At 38.6% G+C, this 17312-nt stretch overlaps 6 pseudogenes across 6 annotated transcripts; 3 read left to right on the top strand and 3 right to left on the bottom strand.

Moving 5' to 3' along the window:
* The first annotated feature begins 233 nt into the window (after nucleotides 1–233).
* On the top strand, nucleotides 234–776 carry AT1G42635 (annotated as a pseudogene). The gene has a single exon.
* Nucleotides 777–2041: 1265 nt separating this feature from the next.
* AT1G42630 lies at nucleotides 2042–2506 on the bottom strand (annotated as a pseudogene; the record flags this gene model as incomplete). Its single annotated transcript has 1 exon — nucleotides 2042–2506.
* A 1006-nt stretch (nucleotides 2507–3512) lies between these two features.
* On the top strand, nucleotides 3513–4548 carry AT1G42620 (annotated as a pseudogene; the record flags this gene model as incomplete). The annotated part of the gene is made up of 1 exon: nucleotides 3513–4548.
* Nucleotides 4549–6432: 1884 nt separating this feature from the next.
* On the bottom strand, nucleotides 6433–6897 carry AT1G42610 (annotated as a pseudogene; the record flags this gene model as incomplete). Its single annotated transcript has 1 exon — nucleotides 6433–6897.
* A 2035-nt stretch (nucleotides 6898–8932) lies between these two features.
* AT1G42605 lies at nucleotides 8933–13307 on the top strand (annotated as a pseudogene; the record flags this gene model as incomplete). The annotated part of the gene is made up of 1 exon: nucleotides 8933–13307.
* A 1990-nt stretch (nucleotides 13308–15297) lies between these two features.
* Nucleotides 15298–15984, bottom strand: AT1G42602 (annotated as a pseudogene; the record flags this gene model as incomplete). The annotated part of the gene is made up of 1 exon: nucleotides 15298–15984.
* Nucleotides 15985–17312: the final 1328 nt, after the last annotated feature.

Here is a 17312-nt window from a genome sequence, read left to right as displayed (position 1 = left end):
TTAAAACACTACATCATTTTCTACGGTTTGTGTTATGTATGTTTATGTGGATTTGTATTCATGGACTACTGCAATATTCATGGATTTGTCACTAGTGGATTTGTATAAATGAAACCATAATTATACTTTTTATTTAATTTATATAATATTTAATCATTTACACTTTTATCAGAACGACGTAGTTATCAAATGGTCATAAATACCAAATTTCTAGGGTTTTCTATAGAAACAAGCTTAGTCTCCTCGTACAACTTTCACCACACAACTAGAACTTGATAGATCGACTTGGAGGTATCCCAATTTTCTGCCCTTGTGGCGAGGAAGTAGTGATGAAAACATCAGCTACTCCAAGGAACCCAGGTCGTTTGTTTTATGCATGTCCACTGGGATCTTCCGTAAGTAAATCTACTAATTATCTGATAATTTATACTACTTGCTATCCGAAATAACTATCGATAATACAGGAAAATCGTAACCATTTGTTCAAATGGACAGATACATGTATCGTTGAGGAGATCCGTGAGTTGAAAGAAATAGTGGATAACATCGAGGGTTCTACACTAAAATTGCAGAAAGGGCTAAATTTTTGTGATTCCGTGATTACCTCGTTGTCACAGGAGTCGCGGGATCTAAATTCCGATCTTCGGGAAGACATTGAAGACCTGAGATCGCAGCTTAGATCTATGAAAAATATTCTCGTTTTATTTTTGCTTTTTATTTTATTTTATTTTATGTTTTTTAATCATTTTATTTCCGAAATTATTGTAATTTCTGTTAGTATATTTATCAAGGTCTAATTCGGCTATCCATCATTGCTTAAACATTTCGATTCTATTATCTACATACGTTTTGATTTATAAGTTGTACTGAATTTTCAATTGCTCAGAATTAGTACAACTAATTTTATTGAGTGTTATTAAAGGTTCAAGTGGATATGTATTCATGGACACCTGAAATTTATATCAAATATATCATGCTGAACAAAATATTTTATTAATGCTGATTTAATAATGTGGATAGTTTTCCGAATGAGGGAAATTAGGGAATTTCTTAACCCTAATCACTATAACCCTAAACACTATAACCTTAGCCCTTTTTGCAGTAGATATCATAATCTATTCGTTCTTTTTAGACCTAATACGTTAGGTTTTCACTTTCTACTAACACCCTTTACATTGATTTATCTGTTGGATATTATTTGTGAAGCTACACATCAAGGGACCCATCGTCAACACGCCTGTCCTTCTGATGCTAGTTTCTAGACATATCCACTATTATGTTTTTTCCTCATTCAATTATAGATTTATATGGATAACAAACTAAACTAAACAAAGTTCAAGTCGATATGTATTCATGGACACCTGAAATTTATATCAAATATATCATGTTGAACAAAATGTTTTATTAATGCTGATTTAATAATGTGGATAGTTTTCCATGGATTCCGAATGAGGGAAATTAGGGAATCTCTTAACCCTAAACACTATAACCCTAAACACTATAACCTTAGCCCTTTTTGCAGTAGATATCATAATCTATTCGTTCTTTTTAGATCTAATACGTCAGGTTTTCACTTTCTACTGACACCCTTTACATTGATTTATCTGTTGGATATTATTTGTGAAGCTACACATCAAGGGACCCATCGTCAACACGTCTGTCCTTCCGATGCTACTTTCTAGACATATCCACTATTATGTTTTTTCCTCATTTAATTATAAATTTATATGGATAACAAACTAAACAATTTTCATTATATCAAAGGATACAAAATTGCCATTCTAATGAATAACTCCATGGATTTGGAGTTTATATATTTTCTTACATGGATAAGAAACGAAACAATTTCCAATAACGAAAATGAAAACATATGACTAAATAAAAATTGGACCTTAGATGTCATTGTAAATTAACGATCACAATCTTTATTGGTTTACATTCCCGTAAAACTTATTATAATATAACAAAAACAAAAAATCCTTAGATGTTATTAACCAACAAAAACACAAACTCTTAGATCTTCCTATTCATGAGGTCCACCTTAAGCGAGACACCTTTTGCACATGTGCCCAACTTTCTTGCACCTAGGGCACGTACGCCTCACCATTCTTCCTGGCTGGAAAGGAGGATGCATAATGCACCTTTTCTCAATATTCATGTCAATGAACACGGGTTTGTCGTGAGTAACATTCCATCGGCATCTCATCTGATAGTACCCGGTTGTTGACTCATATGTCAGTCCTTTGTTCTTCTCAACAAACTTTGCATATGGATTATTTGCGGCAAGACACTTTTGGAAGAAATTGTAGTATTTAGAATGAGGCATTGACCACCACATAAAATGATTATCCATGTCAATGCGAACAGAGGGTACGGTTTTCGTCGACATAACAGCATCTTTTCCCTCTCTTCCAGCTAGCAACCAGTTCTTTAAAGCATCAACACCATCTTCAGCAACTTTACTAACGATGATCTCCATCAACAGCTGAGGAATGTGTATATCCATCATTGGAATCTGCTACATATTAAATAAAGAAAATTACTCTCAATCATTGTATAAGTTAATATTATCATAAACCTTGCTTTACCGTAAATCGCCCACCTTATCTTCAATTAAACGATTCATCTTTTTATAAGAATTTTTAAAGGTTTTTTTCTATTTATAGACCTTATTATACCAATAACTTAGACATCGATGGGTGGTATAGAACCGGTTTGGTCTATGTATAATTTTTGCAAGTCTGTCATTGGTTTTGATTGTTTTGTATAAAATATATTTAATTTTTTTAATCAGTGTAGTAATAAAAAAAGAATTACAATCTGCGTGGATATTTGTTTCCCAAAAAAAAAGTTGATATTTGTTGTGTTTTGGCGGCAATTTTCCCTCTCATCCGAATTAGATTTCCCCATCTTCCTGGTTCAAATGTTTTCGATGTATCATTTTACTATTTTAATCATTTCTAGACATTTGTTGTAATTCATGTGGTATATAGTATTGTTTGTCATGTCATGGATCCTCAAAAATTGAGAAATATTGTTGGTCATTATATCTTGAATGTGGATTTGTTACCATGGATACAAGTATAGATACGTATTCATCCAAGGTAAAGCAAGATGATTTTTGAATGTGTTTTGGCGGTAATTTTCCCTCGCTTACGAATGGGAGCTCCCCATCTTCCCAGTTCAAATATTTAGATTTAATATTCGAAAATACTAAACATGCTAACTAAATTTGTTGTTATCCACCTGGATCTTCAGACGTTTAACATCTGATGGATTCACCTATATAGTTATGTAATGCATGGCGATAACTTTATTTTGTGGATTTGTTACTATGGATACACGTTTTAAAAATAATTTTTGAGTCCATAATGTAATGATACCTAAACGATATCCGGTTAATTCGTATAGTTATTACTAACCAGTCGGTATTCTAAACGATTGAGTTATTGGTTATGTGAGATGTTATTTAAGGAAGTTGCTTAATCCATTAGTTGACCATAAAATCACTAAAACGAAAGAAAAAAAATGTTCAACTACCATCTTCTCAACGAGCTCTCCCCTCTAATCACCGGCTGGACTGTACGAGTCCTTGTCTTGAAAAAGTACAAAATATTCCAAAGGGGCGATTCATTCGAACTAAGAGTTATCATAGCAAATAAACCGTAATATTTTTTTTTTTTTTTGCATGTTCCTGATTTTAACAATTTTTCAGTTTCTGAATAGGGGATGAGGATGGAGGTTACAATCCACCGACGCTTTTCTGCCTTCTACTTCGACAAGATCTCTGAAAATAAATGGATCGTGTTAACCAACTTCAAGGTTATACCTAATTCTGATCAAGTCAAGACTACGACGGCTGAATATGGGATTTACTTGATGGACGAGACGGTTGTAACATCCGTAGATCCGAACACCGCTATCCAGTTCAACAATTTCACTTCCTTCGACAACATATTGGAGGGGACTTTCGATACCGACTAACTGGTCGGTAAGTCTATGTTTATTAACTTATCAATTGATTCTTATTAACAACATTTTTGAGGGTAGGGTTTGATCTAAACTTACACTGAAAGTACAGATCTCGTCGGTGCTGTTGTTGAAGTTGAAATTCTGTCTCATTCTGGTGATCCCGACGATGGCGTAGAGGGGATGATCATTCCTTTTAAATTAATGGACAGATAGTAAGTTTTCCGGCTTAAATTCCCAAAAATATTATAATTTTGTGTGTTTCAAATTGTTAGATGTTTTCCTACTGCAGCAAAGAGGTTCTAGACTGTGAGGCCACTGGGAGAAAGGCATTGGAATTTGATACCTGTTACCGGCGCTATGGTCATCCAAAAATTGTTGTGTCGCTTGCTCGATGGAGGGTGGTTAGGGAGCCTGAACTGGTTGGTGTGCGCAAAAAGAAGGTTAAAATCGTGAGTTATGGTGCAGTTTCATCTGTTTACCTGGAACCATCGTTTGAAGAAGTTGAAGAAATCAAAATGGTAATGATGTCATGCGATGCTGCCAAGAATTTAACTAATGATGTCATTTACACGTATCGTTCACATATGATAATAACTAATTAGTATATGTAATGATGTCATGCAATGCTGCCAAGAATTTAAGTTAGATAATTGTGTTTTGATTATTGCAAGCTTTAAACATGAGTTTAAGGGTAAATTTGAATCCGGAATGCTATATTTATGTGTTGAGTTGCTGAGCTTGCGAGATGTCTCTTCTATTAGGTCACAAATAGAAGTTTGCTTGAAGATAGGGAAAAAATTATAGTGAAAATTTTAATGAAATCATGGGTGTCAAGACTTATTGTGGAAAATTGATTTTCTAGATAACTGCGAATTGGAAGGTCCTGTTTCTAGTTCTAGGTGTTTCTATAATGGTATCATTCTAGGTTATATGAACTCTTATTAATGACTTTTCTATATTGTTTCACATAATATGCAGGTGGTCGCCTATTGTAATGTTTTTTGTTGTAATGTCCTTTGTTGTACGAACTAATTATCCTCCTAAAACTCAGCACTACTCTAATTTAAGTAAGTTTACCTAAGTTTATAAGACTATTATGCAATATAATTACATAATCACAACCACATGGATACCTATATCATCTGTTTAAAATTGATATTTATTGGAATAAAAGTACAACTTTTCGAATTTTTATTGTAAAGGTTTAACAGCATATGTCAAATAATAATTGAGCTTACATTGGTTAATGTGTTTTGTGGGAAATAAATTAAATAGCCGTTTAAACAGTTGATTGATTGATATGTCATTAGGTGGTGTAAGCGGCTGCATGGAACGATTCTCAATAACAACTTACACACGCCCCTAACGCTATAGGCTATGAAGGTCCTATATATAGATCTAATTAACTTTTCCTACAAAATTCATCATGACGTTTTTTTAAAAAAAATTCCAACAATTCGGTTTAACTCCATGTGGTCAGGCGGTGGTTTGAATATCCTTATCGCATATTCTTTCTATATGATTTATAAATTCTGATTTATATTGTATATTATGCATTGTGGTGATATCGAAAATATTTAGAAATCTAAAAAGTTCGTGGACTAATACTAATTGACGTATCCACATATACAAATTTAGTTTATTATCTATATCCAAATTGACGTATCCTCATAGACGTATCCACATATACATATTTAGTTTTAAATTTTTATTTATTGTTTCTTAACATTTTATTACTTGCCTATAATTATCGTTATACAAATAGACGTATTCAATTTAGTCAAATAAATATTTAAAGAACATTTAATCGGTCCAAACCTTTTCAAAATTACCTAAGGTAATTTAATCGGTTCAAACCTTTTAGCTAAAGACGTATACAAATAGACGTATCCAAACAGACGTATCTACATATACATATTTTGGTTTAAATTAATATTTATTGTTTCTTAACATATTATTACTTGACTGTAATTATCGTTATCCACATACACATATCCAATTTAGTCAAATTAATATTTGAAGAACATCTAATCAAATAAATATTTAAAGAACATCTGATCGGTTCAAACCTTTTAGCTAATTCCCTAAGGGAATCAAATTGGTTCAAACCTGGTAGCTAATTACCATACTGTTAAACCTTTAATTTAGGGTAATATGCTAATTTCAAACGTTCAACAAATTTTTTAGCCAAATTTCTTAACATAATTCTAAAAATATTTATAAATGGTGCATTACAAATCCAATGTCATATGGATAAACTCCCATGGATTCCAAAAGTTAATAACATAAACAAGATAGCAAACTGATACCTAAATGAGAATAAGATACCATCAAAGAAGCTTAAAGTTCTCACCCGACTTACATTAGAAGCAATCCAAAATAAACTTTCAAGAACAATTACCCAAAAACAACATTCAAGAACAATTCCCCAACATTCTAATTTCATCCTCAAACCCTTACTCGGTACAAGTGCTCAACTTGTGCCCAACCTTCTTACATCTACAGCACCTTGGCCTACCCACCTCTGTCCAGCTGATAAGGTGGCTGCACCACGCACACTTTCATTTCATTCAAGTCGAGCAAACCACCATTGCGTTTACCATTGCACACCTTCCAACGGCATCTCATTTGAAAGTACCCTATGGTCGATTCATAAGTCAGCCCTTTACTCTACAAACTTTGCATAAGGATTATTCGCTTCAAGACACTTCTTGAAGAAAGTGTAGTATTTTGAATGAGACATGGACCACCACATGAAATGATGGTTTTTGTCCATTCGAACGGAAGATAATGTTTTCTTAAAAGAACTGCATATCTCCCCTCTCTACCAGCCAGCAAGAAGTTCTTCAACGCATCAACACCATCTTCTCCAACCTTGCTAACGATGATCTCCATCAACGGATGAGGAATGTGAAATTCTGACATTGAAATCACCTTCAAAATTAAAAGTAAGTTCATAGTTAAAAAATCAAAGAGATGACTAGATTCATATAAACGGTTTAAAATACCTCCATAACAACATTTGAACCCTTGCTTTCTCTACAACTTTCTTCAACACCACACATTGTTATGCTCTCTTGTGAGTCTCCCATTAAAAGATAAATTTGCAGGTTTAATCTAATTTTATGTTACGGTTTATATAAGAGATATTTAGTGTTTATTCATTAAACCAATATCCTATTTTTAACCTAATTTCGGATAGATGGCAAATTTTCCGCTTAGGTTTATATTTTTTTTAATTATATACATTTTAGAAAAATGGATATGTCAGTGTGGATTTGTAAAATATTATAAATTCTTTATTATTTCTTTTTAATTCAACTTTATTAATGAGATAAGACAATGATATTACCTTCACTTTTTATAACCTTGGTATATGTTGCCAATATCCAGACTGCGTCAGAACCTTAAAATACTTCCATATGAACGTTGCTACATATTAGGCTAAACGTGGATGTATGTTTTTTCAGTTTTCCCACCACTTGATGATCTATTGTTTTCGCGGCAAATTTCCCTCTCAAACGTAGACAGTAAACGATGGTCAAATAGCTTCTTTTTTATTACAAAAAATAAAAATATTTCTACACAATTTTAAAACCAATGGATTATTAGTTGTGTTATAATGTATCATTGCCATGGATAAGTGTGATAGATATATATGGGTTTAAACAAAAAAAAGATAAGTACTATCCACGTGACAATGGGAACTATTCATATACCAGACCCTAGTGTATCATTGGCACTTTATTTAATTATTAGATGTTTATAGAAACATGGATATGTCAGTGTCGATTTGTAAAAGATTATAAATTCTTTATTATTTCTTTTTAATTCAACTTTATTAATGAGATAAGACAATGATGTTACCTTCACTTTTCATAACCTTGGTATATGTTGCCAATATTCAGACTGCGTGAGAACCTTAAAATACTTTCATATGAACATAGATACATAATAGGCTAAACGAGGATGTATATTTTTTCAGTATTCCAACCACTTGAGGATCTATTGTTTTGGCGGCAAATTTCCCTCTCAAACGTAGACAGGAAACAATGGTCAAATAGCTTCTTTTCTTATTACAAATATATATATATATATATATATATTTACACTATTTGTATAAACCAATGGATTATTGTTGTGGACTTGCTGTAGGTAGTTTCTGGACTGTTTCAGACGCAAGGAGAGACTCTCCTGGGTTTAATTGCTATTAGAATCAATTTGTTAAGGTGAGTGCGTGACCATGAGCTTATCTGAGCGATTGGGTTGTGTGATTTGTTTTGTGTGATGATATATAGGTGTGGTGGATGTGTTTTGGGTGAATTGTTCAATGACTGGTTTGTTTGTATTGTATTCGTGATTATACCTTTTTATTTGCTTGTGTGTATAGCTCGTAGATGGGAGGATCGCCTGACTAAGTATTTATGATAATACTTACGCATCTCATTGTGTTGTTGATGCAGGTAACGATAAAGTGTGATCGTGGAATCATGGCAAGGAAGAGAGGATGATCTAGGAACTCGTTTATTTTATTTTTGGTGTTTTTGGTTATTGGAACCCGGTTAGGATTGTTAGTTATTCTTGGTTTTGTTGGACGAATTATTTATTTATTCATAAAATAGTATTTTTGACTTGCGGTTTAATTAGATATTTATGGGAATATTTAATTATATTTTTAAAAAAAAAAAAAATAGGTCGGGTTGTTTCAATTTGGTATCAGAGCGATTACGGTTCTAGGATGTGTAGAAAAATTAATTGATGAATTATTTTCCTGTTGATTGATGTGGGATGAGATAGGGTGTTAGCATATTGAGGATTGATTATGGAGTGTTTAGTCAATTGTGTGTTGTTGGAGTCCTAGCATCATCTTCTCCGAGCCTTAAATGAGATTCCACGGTAAGTTGTTTGTAATATATTCGTTTGTTTTAGTTTCTTAGCCATTTGTTCTTGAGTAGCGCAGATGGTTAGAGGAGCTAGAGTTCGTGGTCGTGGTCGTGGTCGCGGTAGGGGACGAGTCCTCGAGGGTACCGGCGAGAGTGATGGCCACAGTGCCACAGTTGAGCAGAGTGTGGGTTCGCAGCCTGAGTTTGTGGAGCCCGGGGTTAGAAACGGTCTTGGTGCCGATATAGCTGGTGCAGCCGGAGTGGGGGCTGGTGGAGCTAGTGTCGGTACCGGTGTGTATGCCGTTGGTGCTGAGGGCCCAGGATTGATGGGTGCTGCAGCCGGAGGAGCCCAGATTCCAGAGGTTGGTTTGGCGGGCCTGTTGAGGCAGTTGTTGGAGCGGTTACCAGGTGTGGTACCAGTGGAGGCTCCAGTTGCGCCACGAGTGGCGGAGGTGCAGCAGCGGGCTGTGGTTGCTGAGGAGGTTCCATCTTATTTGAGGATGATGGAGCAGTTGCAGAGGATTGGCACCGGTTATTTTTCTGGTGGTACTAGTCCTGAGGAGGCCGACAGTTGGAGGTCGCGGGTTGAGCGGAACTTCGGTTCGAGCAGATGCTCGGCGGAGTATCGGGTAGATCTAGCAGTGCATTTTCTAGAGGGGGATGCACATTTGTGGTGGCGGAGTGTGACTGCCAGGAGGAGGCAGGCGGATATGTCTTGGGCAGATTTCGTGGCTGAGTTTAATGCCAAGTACTTTCTGCCGGAGGCGCTCGACCGTATGGAGGCGCGTTTTCTTGAGCTGACACAGGGTGAGCGGTCGGTTCGGGAGTATGACCGGGAGTTTAACCGACTCTTGGTGTATGCGGGTCGGGGCATGGAGGATGACCAGGCCCAGATGAGGAGGTTCTTGAGGGGACTTCGACCGGATTTGAGGGTACGCCACGAAGGCGGCACTGGTGGAGACAGGAGGTAGAGGAGGACCTTCAGAGGCAGGAGGTGGGAGTGAGTCCAGCGGTACAACCGAAGAAGACTCAGCAGCAGGTGGCACCTAGCAAGGGCAGCAAGCCTGCGCAGGGGCAGAAGAGGAAGTGGGATCATCCTTCCAGAGCTGGCCAGGGTGGTCGTGCAGGATGTTTTTCTTGTGGGAGCCTTGACCACAAGGTGGCGGGTTGCACGCAGCGAGCTGAGACGAGGGAGTGCTACCACTGCAGGGAGAGGGGACATCTCCACGTCAAGGTTGCTGGAGGGCAGTTTCTAGCGGTTCTGGAGAGAGCGAAGGGTGTAGATATTCAGATTGCAAGGGAGTCAATGCCAGCAGATTTGATTATCAGCCCTGTAGAGTTGTATGATGTTATTCTGGGAATGGATTGGTTGGATCATTACAGAGTACATCTTGACTGCCACCGTGGGAGAGTTTCTTTTGAGCGGCCAGAGGGAAGGTTGGTTTATCAGGGAGTGAGACGTATCTCAGGGAGTCTCGTCATCTCAGCAGTGCAGGCAGAGAAAATGATCGAGAAGGGCTGCGAGGCATTCGGGTTGTTCAGGAGTTCGAGGATGTGTTTCAATCGTTGCAGGGATTACCACCATCACGGTCTGATCCTTTCATGATTGAGTTGGAACCAGGGACAGCGGCGTTGTCTAAGGCACCCTACAGGATGGCTCCAGCAGAGATGGCAGAGCTAAAGAAGCAGCTAGAGGATTTATTGGGTAAGGGATTCATTCGTCCTAGTACTTCACCTTGGGGAGCGCCGGTGTTATTTGTGAAGAAGAAGGACAGGAGTTTCCGCTTATGTATTGACTACCGAGGGTTGAACCAGGTCACTGTGAAGAACAAGTACCCTTTGCCAAGGATCGATGAGTTGTTGGATCAGTTGAGGGGTGCTACTTGTTTCTCCAAAATCGATTTGACGTCGGGTTATCACCAGATCCCGATAGCGGAGGCAGATGTTCGCAAGACTGCTTTCAGGACGAGATATGGACATTTTAAGTTCGTGGTGATGCCTTTCGGGTTGACTAATGCACCTGCAGTGTTCATGAGGTTGATGAACAGCGTGTTCCAGGAGTTTTTGGATGAGTTTGTGATCATCTTTATTGATGACATTCTGGTGTATTCTAAGAGTCCTGAGGAGCATGAGGTACATCTGAGGAGAGTGATGGAGAAGCTGCGGGAGTAGAAGTTGTTCGCTAAGTTGAGTAAGTGCAGTTTCTGGCAGAGAGAAATGGGTTTTCTGGGTCACATTGTTTCTGCAGAGGGAGTTTCAGTGGATTCAGAGAAGATTGAGGCTATCAGAGATTGGCCTAGACCGACGAATGCCACTGAGATCAGGAGTTTTCTTGGGTTGGCAGGGTATTACAGGAGGTTCGTCAAGGGGTTTGCGAGTATGGCACAGTCGATGACTAAGCTGACAGGGAAGGATGTTCCTTTTGTGTGGTCACCGGAGTGCAAGGAGGGTTTCGTGAGCCTGAAGGAGATGTTGACGAGTACACCAGTGTTAGCATTGCCAGAGCATGGACAGCCTTACATGGTGTATACTGATGCCTCGAGAGTTGGTTTGGGTTGTGTTTTAATGCAGCGTGGGAAGGTTATTGCTTATGCATCACGACAGTTGAGGAAGCATGAGGGCAACTATCCTACTCACGATTTGGAGATGGCTGCAGTAATCTTTGCCTTGAAGATTTGGAGGTCTTATCTTTATGGTGGGAAAGTGCAGGTGTTCACGGATCATAAGAGTTTGAAGTATATCTTCACTCAGCCAGAGCTGAACCTGAGGCAGAGGCGATGGATGGAGCTGGTGGCTGATTATGATCTGGAGATAGCTTACCATCCTGGTAAGGCTAATGTGGTTGCAGACGCGTTGAGCCGTAAGCGCGTGGGCGCGGCTCCAGGGCAGAGTGTTGAGGCCTTGGTGAGTGAGATTGGTGCTTTGCGGTTGTGTGCTGTGGCACGAGAGCCATTGGGATTGGAACTCGTGGATCGAGCAGATCTTCTGACTAGAGTTCGGTTGGCTCAGGAGAAGGATGAGGGGTTGATTGCGGCTTCTAAGGTAGAGGGCTCTGAGTATCAGTTTGCAGCTAATGGGACTATCCTTGTGCATGAGCGAGTTTGTGTGCCTAAGGATGAGGAGTTGCGACGGGAGATCTTGAGTGAGGCTCATGCGAGCATGTTTTCCATTCATCCAGGAGCGACTAAGATGTACCGAGACCTCAAGCGGTACTATCAGTGGGTAGGGATGAAGAGGGATGTAGCTAATTGGGTTGCAGACTGCAATGTTTGCCAGTTAGTTAAGGCTGAGCATCAGGTGCCAGGTGGCATGTTGCAGAGTTTACCCATTCCTGAGTGGAAGTGGGATTTTATCACGATGGATTTTGTGGTTGGGTTGCTTGTGTCGCGAACCAAAGATGCTATTTGGGTGATCGTGGACCGTTTGACTAAGTCAGCACATTTTCTGGCCATCAGAAAAACCGATGGAGCGGCGGTGTTGGCTAAGAAATATGTGAACGAGATCGTGAAGTTGCATGGAGTACCTGTGAGTATTGTGTCAGACAGGGATTCCAAGTTTACTTCTGGATTTTGGAGAGCCTTTCAGGCAGAGATGGGTACTAAGGTGCAGATGAGCACGGCTTATCATCCACAGAGAGATGGGCAATCTGAGAGGACTATTCAGACGCTTGAGGATATGTTGCGGATGTGTGTCTAGGATTGGGGAGGTCATTGGGCGGATCACTTGAGTCTTGTAGAGTTTGCTTATAACAATAGCTATCAGGCGAGTATTGGGATGGCTCCTTTTGAGGCGTTGTACGGGAGGCCATGCAGGACACCGTTATGCTGGACCCAAGTGGGGGAGAGGAGCATATATGGTGCAGATTATGTTCAGGAGACCATAGAGAGGATCCGGGTTCTTAAGCTGAACATGAAGGAAGCTCAGGATCGACAGCGGAGTTATGCTGACAAGAGGAGGAGAGAGCTTGAGTTTGAGGTTGGGGACAGAGTGTATCTTAAGATGGCCATGTTGCGAGGTCCGAACAGGTCTATCTCAGAGACTAAGTTGAGTCCGAGGTACATGGGTCCGTTCAGGATTGTTGAGAGGGTGGGACCAGTGGCATACAGGTTAGAGTTGCCTGATGTTATGCGTGCGTTTCACAAGGTCTTTCATGTGTCGATGCTGAGGAAGTGTCTTCACAAGGATGATGAGGTGTTGGCTAAGATTCCAGAGGATCTTCAGCCCAACATGACTTTGGAGGCGAGACCAGTGAGGGTTCTCGAGAGGAGGATCAAGGAACTTCGGCGGAAGAAGATTCCTTTGATCAAAGTCCTGTGGGACTGCGATGGTGTGACAGAGGAGACTTGGGAGCCAGAGGCGAGGATGAAGGCAAGGTTCAAGAAGTGGTTCGAGAAGCAGGTTGCTGCATGAGTTTGCCTTTCCTTGGTTTCCAGTTTCAGTGTTGTTGAGTTTTTGAGCTTTTGAGTTGTTGTTCTTATTTCTCTTTCATTTGTATTTTCGTTTGGAGTTGTAACGATCATGACAGTTGATGATTAATAAGATGAGTATTTTTTCTTGGATTTGACTTGAGTTGTCTTATTTAAGATTGTGTTGTGCGGTTTCCAAAAATGGAAAGTTTCCTAGAAAGGACTTGTCTATTTTCGGAAAGTTTGAGTAAACAACCTAAGAGAAAGGTGTGTTTACGAGATGGCCGGGAGTTGGTCATAAGGATGTTTTCGAGGGGATATGATGGATGGTGAGGCATAGAGGTGTCTTACGCGAATCCATGAGAGAGTCTGGAGATATGCTCGGAAGCGTTTAGTATTGTTGCTCGAGGGACATGAGGGTCCCAACGACTCGTGAGGAGCGGGGTATGCTCCTGAGGTACCGGTAACTCGAGGGACATGGTGTCTTTAGAGTACGAGGGGTACGGTGGCTTCGGGTGACGATCCGAGAGCACGCTTTAGGGTGACGACCCGAGAGCGAGTTTTGTGGTATTATTTTCTCCAAGTGTCGTAACTCGATGACTTTGTGGCTGAGAGTGAGCCAACACAACTCAGGGTTTGACTTTGAGTGGGGAAGATAATATGTGTGATACCCGAGATACCGTAGGCCGAGGCCTGAGAGTGACGGTTTATGCTCGAAGATTGCGGTCCGAGAGTGGAGAGTGAGTTGTGAGCAACAATGACTAGTAAATCGTGAGTATATCGACTGGATAGAGAGACCTAGAGGGGGTCTGGTTGGAGGGAGTGCGGACTGTAGTGATGGTTGCACGGAGTTCCTCGGAGTGGAAGGGTGAAGCTAGATTCGAGGACGAATCTATGTTAGTGGGGGAGAATTGTAACGCCCGTGAACCGGAAAATCGGTTAGGGTTTGTTTTTAAATCATCCGGTTTAATTGGTTGGGTTAATTGGAAACCCTAGAGTATGCCTATAAAAGAAGGAAACTCGAAATTAGGGCTTTGGTTAGCCACTTTTCGTTTTATAAAGGAGAAAAAGAGAGAAAAGGAGAAGGAGCAGAATCGTTAGGGTTTGGGAGAAATCAGTTTCGTCATATCAAATCGTGGTAAAAGGTAACGAAATTTGGTAGAGTTATTCCCAAGTCCTTTATCGTTATTCTTCAGTTTACAGAATTGGATTTGGATTAAAATTGGTTGAGTTATTTGCAGTTTCGTGAGACACGTTTTCTCAGACGCGAATTAGGACCAGCGGAGATTGAAACTGAGATCGTGGTCTCGTCTGTTTGTATTTTAGGGTTTCGTCTTTGAGACTGCTTGTTTCTGGTTTTTCCTGTCCAGTTTGCTTCAAGGTTGCTTTTGGTTGTGAACTTGTTGTAGGACGTTTCTGGATTGTTTCAGACGCAAGGAGAGACTCTCCTGGGTTTAATTGCTATTAGAATCAATTTGTTAAGGTGAGTGCGTGACCATGAGCTTATCTGAGCGATTGGGTTGTGTGATTTGTTTTGTGTGATGATATGTAGGTGTGGTGGATGTGTTTTGGGTGAATTGTTCAATGACTGGTTTGTTTGTATTGTATTCGTGATTATACCTTTTTATTTGCTTGTGTGTATAGCTCGTAGATGGGAGGATCGCCTCACTAAGTATTTATGATAATACTTACGCATCTCATTGTGTTGTTGATGCAGGTAAAGATAAAGTGTGATCGTGGAATCATGGCAAGGAAGAGAGGATGATCTAGGAACTCGTTTGTTTTATTTTTGGTGTTTTTGGTTATTGGAACCCGGTTAGGATTGTTAGTTATTCTTGGTTTTGTTGGACGAATTATTTATTTATTCATAAAATAGTATTTTTGACTTGCGGTTTAATTAGATATTTATGGGAATATTTCATTATATTTTTTTAAAAAAAAAATGGGTCGGGTTGTTTCAGATTCCCAACACATTGGGTTGTCGGTGAAACACCACGTCTCACTATACGTTCCAAACCGATTTGGAGGCAACGTTTTTATGTGGAACTTCAACGTTTCACAAAATCCCTCTGCTTCTTAGTAATTGTATCTCTTTTTAAAATTCGAGTAAACTTCGTGGTCCTCATTTCCAGCTAAACTCTTCAACATAATGTATAATAATTACGCCAGTGGGTAGACTTCTTTAGCATATGCGGCGAGCTCAATTGCCTCTTCTATGTCAAGAAATAGGAAAGCCGAAACTAGGCTTCGAACATACAAGGCATAAGGATTTTTTGCCTTTACACATTTCCAAAAAAATATATATTGTAAACACTATCAAGGCTGGACCAATATACAAAATCTCTAGTTTTGTCCAACCTTACCGATTTCAGGCAGTCTGGTGAAAATACTTCTACCATTTCCTCCCTCCCGGATAAAATCCAATTCTTTAACTTACCAATCCCACCTTCAGCTATATAGCTAACAATTTTTGCAAGAATGCCTGCAGGCATGTGGAAGTTTGTTGACGGCCCCTACATGTATAAAAACAGATTTTAAAATATTTATAAACGTACGTTTTACTCTTTTATAAAGACAGCATCAGCTCTTACCTTTTTTGTAACCCAACGATTGATTCCAGCTATTGACTACAAGTTAGTTCGGCCATCTGTCCAGAAGTTTGTTGTCTCCTACTACGGATAAATCGATTGAGATTATTGCTTGGAACAGGGCAATGCATGCAGACCTTTCTCACAAACTATTTTAGGAACCATAGTATAGATCCTTAAGGTTTTGGAGCATATGACACCTAGTCGCACCTTTACTTATTTATAATTTATTTTATTTTTTTTTGGGGAAAATTTCCGCCTAAGTATATGACCACGTTGATATGTATAGTTGAACAATATATGCCCTAATATATAAGGGAATTATTTTTGGTTTCTCTAACCACATGGCTTTGTTATGATGGATACCATAATACTAACGATAGGTGATAATGTTTATATTTAATAATGATTAATTGGTTTAGTGGTAAGTATTGTTAGTTTATTTATTTTTTAGGGTTTAGGGTTTAGGGAAAGTTTATTTAGGAATTATATTTTTGGTTATAGGGTTTAGGGTTTAGGGTTTAATGTTTAGGGATTGGTGTTTAGGGTTTGGTGTTTAGTGTTTAAATATTAGTGTTAGTGTTTAATGTTTAGGGATTGGTGTTTAGGGTTTGGTGTTTAGTGTTTAAATATTAGTGTTAGTGTTTAATGTTTAGCAACTTTTTTTTAGGGTTTAGATGTTAAGGTTTAGGGTTAAGTGTAATGTTATAGTTATTTGGGTTATGCATTTAGGATTAGGGTTTAGGGTGTAGTGTATAGAGTTTGGGGTTAAATGTTTTGGGTTTAAGGTTTAGTGTTTAGGGTTTAGTGTATACTGTTTATGGTATTTGCATTAGAGGCTAGGGTTAGGAATATGTTTAGTGTAATGTTATAGTTATTTAGGTTATGCATTTAGGTTTAGGATTTAGGGTATAGTGTATAGAGTTTGGGGTTTAGGTTATAGTGTTTAGGGTTAAGTGTTAAGAGTTGAGTGTTTAGGGTTTAATGTTTTGGGTTTAGGGTTTATTGAATATTTATTAAGGTAGATGGATTAGAGTCTAGGTTTAGGTATATGTTTATTTTGATTTGACTATATAGCCTTTACTATTTACGAACACCATTGAATTATAGGGATAAATTATGTAACTCTCTGTGGATATGTAGTTATGGATAATGTGTTTAATAGCTTAAGATTTTGATGACTGATTCATTAAATTGTTTTTGATATAACGAATTTAATTAAAATATGTCATTCACAACTATGTAACATCATATTAAGAATATGGTTTAGGATTGGGATTTAGGGTTTAGTGTATAGTGTTTAAGGTTTAAGATTTAGTGTTTAGGGTTAATTGTATAGTCTTTAGGGTATACAGTTTATGGTATTTGCACGAGAGGCTAGAGTTAGGAATATGTTTAGTGTGATGTTATAGTTATTTGGGTTATGCATTTAGGTTTAGGGTTTAGGGAATGGTGTATAGAGT

This window comes from Arabidopsis thaliana (assembly GCF_000001735.4).
Source record: "Arabidopsis thaliana chromosome 1 sequence".
In the NCBI taxonomy this organism is placed as follows: Eukaryota; Viridiplantae; Streptophyta; class Magnoliopsida; order Brassicales; family Brassicaceae; genus Arabidopsis; species Arabidopsis thaliana.
Note: the sequence above shows the minus strand (reverse complement) of the source record. Positions and strands in the feature narration are given on the sequence as shown.